The sequence below is a fragment of the Narcine bancroftii genome, chromosome 13, assembly GCF_036971445.1.
Source record: "Narcine bancroftii isolate sNarBan1 chromosome 13, sNarBan1.hap1, whole genome shotgun sequence".
NCBI classification, from domain to species: Eukaryota; Metazoa; Chordata; class Chondrichthyes; order Torpediniformes; family Narcinidae; genus Narcine; species Narcine bancroftii.
In genome coordinates, this window is record NC_091481.1 from 3,233,049 (window position 1) to 3,245,630 (window position 12,582).

At 44.6% G+C, this 12,582-nt stretch overlaps 1 protein-coding gene across 5 annotated transcripts in view; it reads left to right on the forward strand.

Moving 5' to 3' along the window:
* pfkfb3 (6-phosphofructo-2-kinase/fructose-2,6-biphosphatase 3) overlaps positions 1–12,582 on the forward strand; it is a 142,627-nt gene that overhangs the window by 94,177 nt on the left and 35,868 nt on the right. The window lies entirely within an intron of this gene.

Genomic DNA, 12,582 nt, shown 5'->3' on the forward strand with positions numbered 1-12,582 from the left:
GATGGGAGATCCCAACGGCTGACTCCGAACCCTCCCCTTGACAATTGGCTTACAGGCGCACACCTGAGCTCCCGACGCCGACTCTGAATCCTCCCCTCGGCCTACTACCACACATGCACACTGAGTGAACGCAGTAAACATAGAGCAGGATGGCACATGGCTCCCAAGGGACCACAGAGACCGCCGCCATCCCTGCCTACAGCAGAGGCACCCACTCCGGATGTGGCTGCAGCCCAATTCTGATGGTGCAGAGGTACTTACCTTGCTTCAGGCCCAAGCTGTTAATGGGAAACAGTCTCCATGCCCGCTGTGATTATAGTGTTTACTGTCAAGGCAATCAAGGCGCTTCATTGGTCTGTTGGGCAATCAATCAAATCACGGTCAGGCCGGCCCCCTAACCTTTCGGGCCCCTAGGCTCCACCACTGTCTGGAATTTTTCTTCTCCATTTCAGACAGACAGGAGAAGACCTGCTGGGAGCAGATCGCAAAACATCATGATACTTTGATGGAAGAAGCAGAATTGGTGAGGTATAGTATCAATTTATTTAAATGTAAATTTTTAAATTTAGACATACAGCAGGTAACAGGCCATTTCAGCCCATGAGTCTGTGCCGCCCAATTACACCCAATGAACCTACGCCCCAGAACATTTCGAATGGTGGGATGAAACCAGAGCCCCTGGGGAAAACCCACATTGACTCAGGGAGAATGTACAAACTCCTTACAGACAGTGCAGGATTCGAACCCTGGTCCTGATCACTGGCACTGTAAAGGTGTTGTGCTAGCCACTATGCCAACCGTGATCTTATTCAATTGTAGAGCAGGCTGGAGGGGTTGAACGGCTGGCTCCCTGTCTGTAACAGGAAGACAAGGAAGAGATCAGATGGCTTAATAACCTGATTCATTTGCTGCTTTTGGTGTTTCTTTTCTCGATGACAGACATTGCAGAGAAATTAAATGTCCACTGAAAGGCCTTAATTCTTTCCGTGGCAGTACTGAGCAGAACTAGAAAGAGAGGCTGAATGTAGCGCACGTACCCTGCCGACATACTTGGGTATCAGGTGCAAAGCAGAAGGAAAGAGAATTGGAATGTGACAAGGATGTGACATGGTTCATTACCAAGAGGTTGTTGCTTAACTGGAGGAACTGCACACACATCCTATTTTAAATTTGTGATTGAATGGACAAGCTTCCCTTTTTCAGTATTCCAAGATTCAAGATTCTTTTATTATCATGTAATGGTACAGAGCATGTAATATTACACAAAATTGCCTTCTGCTTGCAGACCAAAGAGTTGCTATTAGTGTCATCTGGTGCCTCTTAATAGCTTAAGAGAGACCCTTCAGAGTCAAATCAAATCACCCATAAACTTCCAAAGAGATCAACCTGCTTTTGAGTAATCTCTCCTCATCGTTTAACCTTTGCAGTGCTAGTTGTATCAACTCTCCTCCCCATTCATCCCATCTCTTCCCCCCCCCCACCCCCCCGCACCATCAATGATCACATCACCCATTCTTTTGAACGCCTGTGCTCTGTTTGTGGGTCTAAGCGCGGACTTCCTGCAGCCAACTCCCTCAACCATTCCTGCAGTCTGACCTCAGCCTTGTCCACTGTGAACAGAAACCTGAGAAACAGCACATCGTGTTGCTCCTGGACAACCTGAATCCTAACGGCACAAACATAGGTTTTTCTAATTTTACCTTACCCCACCTCCATCTGATTCCACTGTTCCCATTACTTCTTTATCTACTCCTTTGCTTATTTCTTCCTCCCTTCTCTCTAATTTGTCCTTCTCCCTATACTACCTGGTGGTCTTTCCCTCTACCTGGGAGATCACTTTGCTGACCACCTTGGCTCTATCTGCTGCAATAGCGTGGATCTCCCAGCGGCCACCCATTTCAATTCTCCATCCCATACCTGTCCATGATCTCATGCACTGCCAGTCTGAGACCACCTGCAAATTGGTGGAGCAACACCTCGTCTTCTGTCTGGGCCTCCTCCAACTGGATAACATTAACATCTCCTTCTCCGGTTTCCATTAAACACCCCCCCCCCACCCTTTTTCTTCTCCCTGTCACCTTTGCCCCAGCTCTGATTCTCTCTTCCCCTTTCCCCCCTGTCTCCTTTCACAGGGCCAGAATCAATGCTCACCCCTCTTATCACATCCAATTAACATCTTTTTTAGTCTGGACAGTCTTCAGTCTTTATTCTGACCTCTTTCGGTTCTTTGCTTAGACCGTGAAGAACAGCCCAGGCCCGGAACATCAGTTATATATCTTTACCTCCTATTGACTCAACGATATTGGCCATATCTGCACTTTTTACTATGATCCCAGCGTCTTGACAGTTCTGTGTTTCTCTCCGCCTCTCACACCTGCTATCCTTTCACCTCTGGCACCCCCTATCCCGCACCAGCTTACATACGTAACATCACTCCTTTCCCTGCAAAGGGTCCCAACCCGAAATGTTGTCTGACAATTTCTCCCCTCGGATGCTGCCTGACCAATGAGTTCCTCCAGCAATTCTTTGCCCTAGAAAAGTGCTGTCCACTCGGGGCTCACTCCCCTTCCCTCTGCCTGAGTCCAATACTCAGGAGTGCAAATGTGCCATTCCAAGTGGCATCTGATAAACCAGGTCAACACATGAGCATAAATTCTCAGCTGCAATCTGTTCAGCTCATCCCCTTATATAAAGGGGAGCTTGATTCAAGTAATAGCTATACCAAACAGGAAGGGCTTCATATTTTATTTAGCAGATTAGCCCTTGTAAAGCATTAGGAAGAGAAAAAAGAATACAGCCCTAATACTTCTATCCTCAGTTCCCCTTCCTCCTGAAGCCATTAGCTCATAAGCAAAGCTTTTATTTCTTGTCCAAGCAGGCTAATTGCTTTCTGAGACCGTCCTTGAACAACCTCTTAAAATAAGTGAGAATTGTCGGAAACAATGCAATCTCTAAAGGAAATAATCTAAAAGATAAAATGTCCTTGCTTGCACTGTTATCCCTCCCTGTTGTTTAGAGCAGAATATGTGCTTCCTCAATGTCAGTAAGGGGAGTAGATGTCCATACACATATCAACAGTGCTGAGGTGGAGATGGAGGAGAGCTTCAAGTCAACGTCACCAACAGCCTGCCCTGATCCAGCCTCACTGATGGAAACCTGCCCTGGTCCAGCCTCACTGATAAAACCTGCCCTGGTCCAGCCTCACTGATGACAACCTGCCCTGGTCCAGCCTCGCTGATGACAACCTGCCCTGGTCCAGCCTCACTGATGACAACCTGCCCTGGTCCAGCCTCACTGATAACAACCTGCCCTGATCCAGCCTCACTGATGGAAACCTGCCCTGGTCCAGCCTCACTGATGGAAACCTGCCCTGGTCCAGCCTCACTGATGACAACCTGCCCTGGTCCAGCCTCACTGATGACAACCTGCCCAGGTCCAGCCTCACTGATGGAAACCTGCCCTGGTCTAGCCTCACTGATGACAACCTGCCCTGGTCCAGCCTCACTGATGACAACCTGCCCAGGTCCAGCCTCACTGATGGAAACCTGCCCTGGTCTAGCCTCACTGATGACAACCTGCCCTGGTCTAGCCTCACTGATGGAAACCTGCCCTGGTCCAGCCTCACTGATGGCAACCTGCCCTGGTCCAGCCTCACTGATGCTACAACCAACATGTAGAGCGCCTTGAAAGAACCAAAGACTTGTTGATCCAAACCAAGGCTTTTATTAATTAAAAGACTGGAGCATATCACAAGAAGGTCGACCAGTTCAGAATGACCTGGTCTGGCAAGGAGCAATCCTTTAAGACCTGCCAGTAGGTGTGGCTACACTCTCAGCCAATAACAGACATCCTACACTACAATCTGTACATATACACATTGGTGATAGAATCTGGACTATCACAAAACACACCAACAACTCTGCTTTCATGGAAGCTTAAGGAAATTTGTTATGTCCCTGAATTCTCTTACTGATTTTTATGGGTGCATTCTGCTCAGATACATGGGATGGGAACTGCTCCACCCAATAACTCAAGAAACTGCAGAGTTTTAAATGATATATTTTAAAAAGATTTAGACATACAGCACGGTAACAGGCCCGTCTGGCCTATGAGTTCCTGCCACTCAATTACACTCAAATGACTAACAATCTTTATATGTTTTGAAGGGTGGGAGGAAACTGGAGTGCCCAGAGGAGACATGGGGAGAATGTACAAATTCCTTACAGTCAGCGCTAGATTCAAGCCAAGGTCCTGATTGCCGATACTATAATAGCATTGTGCTAACCACTACACTAACTCTGAGTTGTGAACACAGCTTAGGCCTTCACACAAACCAACTCCCACTTCTTTTGGCTACATCCACACCTGCCTTGTCTTGGAGAAGCTGCCAACATATTATAGGACCTGTCCCAACCTGTAGGGTCGTCCCCGCTGCTTCTCTCCTTCTTAATGGGAGGGTTGTTTCCGTTTCTGCTCCCCTGGAGACTGCAACCCCTTGTGGCCACTGCCGAGCACAAGTGCCACCATTTTGGCCCAGACTCCGTAGTTGCAGGATTTTAAAATCAAATACCATCAGCTCCTTTAACGGGCCTTTTAAAGCCTGTATGGAGCCATCTGGATTACGACCGGGCAGTTGAACCCTTCGGAACAGCGCTCGGTGACAGCTTTACGCTCTCCTAGATCTTCACCAGTGATAGAGCTGCCATTATAGCATCTAGGGCAACGCCACCATTGCTCACATGCTGTTATCAGACTCTTGAATGAACCTCTCATTGGTAAAGGACGATGACCCTGCCCTGTTTTAACATCTTTTTACATGTTGTCTTTGTAACACTATACCCTAGACTCTTTGACTTGAAGAAAGCTCAGACCCAGAACATCAGTAATATAGCTTTTCTTCCTTTACCTCCAGCATTTCTGTGTGTTGACATGGAAGGTATCCCTGGTTTCCCCCATCTGGCTGGCAGATGGAACACCACTGCTCATCTCCCATTTCCTTTGTCACCAGTGCCTGCCACTGAGAAAGAATGAAAGAACCGGATACCTGCTCATGACTTACCCTCCCCATGGATGCCCTGCACAAGCCAGTGTCCGTTGTCCCTCTCCAAGTAGTTGCTCCAAGGCAGCTCCCCCCACTCTTGCTGGGATTCCTTTACTAAAGTGGGTTTCCTCTGGGTGCTCTGGTTTCCTCCCACCCTTCAAAATGTACTGGGGTTGGGGGCAATTGGGTAACACGGGTTTGTGGGCTAAAAGGACCTGTGTCTAATTTTTAAAAAAATCTCAGTTTAAGATTTAAAATTCACTCAGGACAATCCTGCCAACCCTGCCAGACTCCCTTCTGCCTCTGGACCAGCCATTCTCAGCACCCCTTGAATATTTTTGATTGTGGTTCCTGTGTTATAGGGAGGATGTGCAGGTGTTGGAGAGGATGCAGAACTGATTTCCTATAAGAACTAAAGAATTAGGCCTCAAATTGGATGAAGCACAAAAAAGATTTATTATGATAGCCTTAGCTGGAGCAAAAAAATGTATAATGTCAACCTGGAAATCAGAAGATACCATGAGTTATTACCATATTTGTACTTCATTTGTTCAAAAGATAATAAATTATTTTCCAAAAAAACAATTTTCTATTCTTTTGATCCCTTTTCTCTCCCATTCTCTAAAGGAAAGGTGAAATGGATTAGTTGATTTTGCGTCAGTAATAATTTTGGTAGTTGGTAATTTGTTTTTTTCCTTTCTACGTGAATCTTCTTCCAAATGTTGAGCAGATGGTGCAGTACTGGTGAACTTTTATGTTGTACCAGTTTTTCATCCCACTTATAAAGTATATGTTCTGGTACCTTCTCCCCTATTTTATCTAGCTCTAATCTGATCCATTCTGGTTTTTCCCTTGTTTGATAAAAATCTGATAGGTATCTTAATTGTGCTGCTCTATAATAATTCTTAAAGTTTGGTATCTGTAACCCCCCTTGTTTGTACCATTCTGTTAATTTATTTAGCGCTATCCTCGGTTTCTCCCTTTTCCATAAGAATTTCCTTATTATTTTCTTTAGCTCATTGAAGAATTTCTCTGTTAAGGGAATTGGTAACGATTGAAATAGGTATTGTCTCCTTGGGAAGATATTCATTTTAATGCAATATATCCTTCCTATCAGTGTTAGTGGTAAGTCTTTCCAATGCTCTAAGTTGTCTTGTAATTTCTTCATTAATGGGTGATAATTTAATTTGTATAGATGGCCTAGATTATTATCTAGTCGAATACCTAGGTATTGGATTACTTGTGTTTGCCATTTAAATGGTGATTCTTTCTTAAACTTTGTGAAATCTGCATTATTCATTGGCATTGCTTCACTTTTATTTGCATTGATCTTGTACCCCGATACTTCTCCATATTCCTTCAATTTTTTATGTAATTCTTTTATTGATAATTCTGGTTCTGTTAAGTACACTATGATGTCATCTGCAAATAAACTGATTTTATACTCCTCTTTTATTTTTATTCCTTTTATTTTATTTTCTGTTCTTATAAGTTCTGCCAAGGGTTCTATGGCTAACGCGAACAGTGAAGGAGTTAGTGGACATCCCTGCCTAGTTGACCTGCTTAATTTAAATTGGTTCGATATATATCCATTTACTGTCTCCTTTGCCAGTGGTATGAATTTAGTGACGTTCAAGACAATAAATTCTGATTCCGATTCAGATAGAGGGTTGGAGGGGAAGTTGGCCAAATGTTTCTCTGGAGCATTGGAGGTAGAAGTTTATAAAATGAATAGAGGCATTCGTAGGGTAGATGGTCAGAGTCATTTTCCCAGGGTAAAAATGTCACACACTAGAGATGATGAATGAGGAGGAGGGAAGATTCTTTATCCAGTGTTGGCTCAAAACGTCGACCATTCTTTTTCTCCCACTGATGCTGCTCGACCCTTGAAGTTCCTCCAGCAGATTGTGTTTAGCTTCAGATTCCAATGTCAGCAAATCTCCTGAAGGTTCAAGGCCATGTGCAAATTATTCACAACAGAGAGTGGTGGGTGCCTGGAGATGTGGTGGAAGCAGATACTGTTTAAGAGGCTTTAGGACAGGAACATACAGGAAACAGAGAGTCTTGGATCATGGAAAACAGCAGAGATTTGGATTAACTTGGGCATCTTGTCAAGTCAAAGTTTATTGCCATCTGATTGTCAAGTACAACCTGACGAAACAGTGCTTTCGTGTCCTCCGTGCAAAACATGCAGACACACAACCAGACATAGCACACATACAGACACACATGCAGGACAAATATTTCATCTATACAAATAAATAAATATTGTTTCATGAATATGAGAGTCTCGGAGGGTGAGTGTGAGCAGTTCCTTTGGGCATTCAGTGTTCCCACTGCCTGTGGGAAGAAGCTGTTCCTCAGCCTGGTGGTGCTGGCTCTGATCCTCCTGGATCTCTTGTTCAGTGCAGGGCCTGTCCCTGTTATGCCCTGCACCGTGTTTTTGGATCAAATACGTGTCTCTGAAATAAGAATGATGCACAACGGGAGGGCATTAAAACTTGTCAAGAGAAAAGCTGTGTTAACAGCCCAATACTTCATTATTATCAAAAACTGTTGACATCTGTGTTTGATTCCACTAACAATCTGAATCTAATTAGTAGAACACAATGCAGTACAGATGTTTCCACTGCCTGAAGGAACAATTGGATCGGTCACAGTTATATAGCATGGAAGCAGGCTCTCAGGGCAACTTGTCGATGTTGTCTACATGAGCTAGTCCCATGTAAATGCATTTGCCCCCTTTCCCTCTCAGCCGTTCCTTTCCTAGTACCTGTCGAAATGTCTTTCAAAATTGTGATTTCACCTTTTTAATGATAACATAGTAGAAGCTAATTCTGGCCATTTAAATCCATGCCGCCCAACTATACCCTAACTAACCTATAACACATACGTTTTTGTAGGGTGGGAGGAAACTGGGGCACCCACACAGTACAAACTCCCTTCAGACAGTGCCGAATTCAAACCTGGGTCTCTGGCACTATAATTATTGTTCCTGCCTTATCACTTCATCTGGCAGCTCATTCCACACCCCCACCACCCTCTGTGTGAAAGTCAAATCAAGTCAAGTTTATTGTCATCTGATTGAACAAGTACAACTCAATGAAACACCATTCTCCGGTCCTCGGTACAAAACACGCAGACACACAAGCAGACATAACACACGTACAGACAAACAATACATGCACAGGAAAAGTATTTCATCTATACAAATACATAAATGAAAAAATATTGTTTCATGAAAATGAGAGTCTTGGGTGGTGAGTGTGAGCAGTTCCTTTGGTCGTTCAGCGTTCTCACTCCCTGTGGGAAGAAGCTGTTCCTCAACCTGGTGGTGCTGGCTCTGATCCTCCTGGATCTCTTCCCCTCAATGATTTTTGCGTGCACTCTTCAGACAATGATCCCAGTAGATCATATTGATGGGGGGTGGGGGCGGAGGGAGACTCCAGTGATCCTCTCTCCCACTCTTACGGTCCTCTGGTTTGACCTCCGATCCATTCCTCTGCAGCAACGTAACCACACTGTGCCCCTCAATTCCCTTTTAAATCTTTCCCCTCTCACCTTGAGCCTTCGCCCTCCACTTTAAACTCTCCTACCCTGGGAAAAAGAATGAGACTCTATCAACGTTCTTCATGATTTTATGGAGCTCATCCCCAGCCTCCTACAATGCAGTGTAGAAAGGCCCCTTATGTCTGTCTCTCCTTATAACTTAAACCCTCCAGTCCTGGTAACATAAGTCTTTTCTGAACCAGGTTCACCCTGTGTTGAAAATTTTAATTTAAAAACGAAGTCTGGATGCCAAAGCACACCGATTCATTGAGATATCTTTAACTACAACGGATGCTGTGAGACCTGCTGAGTTCCTCCAGCATTTCTGTGTTTTTACTGTGGTCATAGACTTTTGTGTTTTACTGCATTCATTTGCTCCACTGTGAAATCTCTTCGAGGGGCGCCCACCCTGAAGAAGTTCTCTTCCTCTCTTTGAAGGGAGTTCTGTGCAAGTCTCTCTCACTGCTCCCCATCTGCCCTCCCTGCTGCTCTCAAGCTTTAAGAACACCTTTTGCCTTTTGGTCTGCAATCCTCTCTCCCTGCCCATTCTTCCCTTCTTCCCCAGCCTTTTAATTCAAATGCCTGCCTGCTTTTGATTCGTACCTCAGGCCTGAAATGTTGGTAATATAACTTTATCTCCTATGGATGCTGTGAGACCTGCCAAGATCCTCCAGTATTTCTGTGTTTTTATGGCAAGTTGTTCATTTATCCACTAAATCCACCCAGGCCTTCCTTGATCAGTGAGAACTCTCACCTGGAAGTCTCCACTGATATATCAAGGGCCTTGAGGTCGTAAATCCTGCAGATGAGCTTTGAAGGTCTTTGGCTAAACTGCTTAAGGCACCTGACAACTTAACATTAAGGACGCCTTTGATTTTTAAAACCCATATTATGCTGCCTTTGCTCCAATTGACCTCTCTCTGTCTTGCTGTACGATGTATGGGATAGCAAGGGACAAAATTGGCTTCCTTGACGATCAGAGTGGTCGGCTGTGTATGGAGCCAGAAGAGAAGGGTGAGATTTTAAATGAGATTTTTGCATCAGTATTTACTCAGGAAACTGGCAGAGTCATGGGAAGTAAGGAAAATGAGCAGTGAGGTCAGATTAAAGAGAAAGAGGTGCTTGGTGTCAAAGCAAATAAGGGTGGATAAATCCCTAGGGCTTGACAGGATATTCCCTCAGACCTTGAGGAAGGGCCTCTGGCAGCATTATTAAAATGTCCTGAGCCACGGGTATAGTGCCAGAGGATTGGAGTATAGGTCATGTTGTTCCTTTCTTTAAAAAAGGCTCCAAAGTAACCCAGAAATATAAACTGGTGAGCACAATGTCAGTGGCAGGTAAATTATTGTAAGGTGTTCTAAGAGATCAGATATCCAAGTATGTGTATAGTCAGGGACTGATTAGGGATTGTCAACATGGCTTTGTGCATTGTGTTAACCAATCTTATAGATCAGTGGTTCTCAACCTTTCTCTTTCCACTCACATTCCACTTTAAGTAATCCCTATGCCATTGGTGCTCTGTGATTAGTAAGGGATTACTTAAGGTGATATATGGGTGGAAAGAAAAAGTTTGAACACACACACACACACACACTCTCACACACAGACACACACATTCAAACTCACACACACATTTGTGCATAGTTGGGTTGTTATTAATAAAAATTATTGTTTTGAAGATACTATTGACAGTGAATTTCCATTGTAGCTGATCTAGTTCGTAACAACCAATGAGAGGTTCATTTAAGAGTTTGATAACAGCAAGAAAGAAACCGACATTGAATACAATCTGTAGGAGGAACTCAGCAGGTCGGGCAACATTGGGTGGAGAAATCGTGGTCAATGTTTAGGGCTGAAACCCTTCAAGACCATTCTTTTACTCCCACCGATGCTGTTTGACCCGCTGAGTTCCTCTAGTAGATTTTGTTTAACTCCGGATTCCAGTGTCTGCAGACTCTGAGAGGCTGTTGTCGTCGTTCTAATGCACCCAACATCAACAAAAGTGCTGTCTAATTTTAGAGCTTTAATAGAAAAAACACTGGACAATGAGCAGAGTGCAGTTGCATAAACCTTGCTGCAAACTATCTCACTCTCCATCAACATTTCTCTGGTTCTGCAGTAGGTAGAATGACAAAGGGAAGCAGAATCGAGCAAATTAATTGAGAAACAATGAAATCAGCTAATGGTAAATAGCCATCCCTGGTTCACGTGAGGTCAATGTATTGCAAGTGAGTGACACTGGTTTGAGAGCAGCCAGGAATGAACAGAGAAGCTTGCAGTTGGGAAAGTAATGCAGAAATGCGTCTCGAATTGTAATGTCTTGGCCTTGAGATATCAATGGGTCTTCTGATACTGTTTGAAACTGGCTAGTGACATGGATCCATCCTGACCTCAGGATGTGTGGAGTTTCCATGTTTCCACCGGTGATCACTCCATATTCCTTCTTTCCATATTCTACAGATGTGGGGTTGTGGGTTAAAATTGGCCTCTACAAATGCCCTCACCCACCACTCACCCCCAGTGAAAGACTGCAGCACATGAAGGTGCTGGAGAGACCCAGCAGGTCACGCAGCATCCATAGGAAGTAAAGAAGAACCAACGGTTTGGGCCTGGGCCCTTCATCAATATTACCTGAGTTTCTCTGGCATGTTTGTGCATTGCCCTCGCCCCCACATCTGCAAGGTCTCCTGTAGGGTAGATCCTGGGGAGGATGTGGAGGGAATAAAAGGTGGAATGGGTGTGGGATTGATGCAAAATGAAGGGAGGGAGGTTTAGGGGGAGACGTCAGAGGTATGTTTTTTACACAGAGAGTTGTGGGTGCTTGGAATGCCTTGCCAAGGATGATGGTGGAGGCTGGGACATTAGGGGCTTTTAAGAGACTCTTAGAGAAGAAAAATAGAGGGTTACAGGGTAGGGAGAGATAGTACTTTTATTAAGGAATATTTTAGTTGGCACAACATTGAGGGCTGAAACTCCTGTGCTATACTGCTGTAATTTTCTATGTTCTCCTTTAAACCAGTAGCATTGACCAAGTCTTTACTTGATTGTTTTTGTGGAGACATTATCACTTTTATATCTCCTATCTCTTCTGTGAAGTAGTTTGGTGTCCATCAATGCAGTGTGACACCATGCAGCCATTGCAACAGAAAGGAATAGTCATTTGATCAGATAAATAAAACCACAGGGATTATACATGAACACATACTTCTTGGAAATGGAGCAGAAATTGGATTCAGATAAAGGCTTACCACTCACCAGCATAAACTCACTCTGTCTTTTGCAAGTTAATTCTCCAAATATTGATATAGATGCAACCAGGTTTCACTAATGGGCAGCATGGTTGGCCTAGTGGGTCAGCACAATGCCTTTACAACACCAGCGATTGGGACCCAGGTTCGAATTCCGCACTGTCTGTAAGGAGTTTGTATGATCTCCCCGTGTCTGTGTGGGTTTTCGCCAGGGGGCTCTGGTTTCCTCCAACCCTTCAAAAAAAATGTACCAGGGGTTGTAGGTTAATTGGGTGTAGATTTGGCAGCACGGGCTCGTGGGCTGAAATGGCCTGTTACTGTGCTGTATGTCTAAATTTAATAAAATACAGAATTAACTCTTTGAAGTGTTAAACCAGGAAGACAATATAACAAAACCAAATGTGTTTTTATTGTATTTGCAAATTTGCGCTCTCTGTTTGCAGGTGACAGCACACTGGGTGGGGGGGGGGGGGGGCAGTGGGAACTGTGATGATGGTTCCAAGAAGCTGCAGGGGGGAGTGGCTTGGACAGGTTAGGAGAGGGGGCAAGTGTTTGGCAGATGCAGTCTAATGTTGACAGATGTGAGGTTATCCACTGTGGTGGCATTAACACGTAGGCAGATTATTATCTGAGTGGCGAGAACTTGGAGAAAGGGAAGGTGTAACAAGACCGGGGGTGGGGTGGGGGGGGGTCATGGTTCATCTGTCAGGGAAGGTTGGAATGCAGGTACAGGGTCTTGGTGAG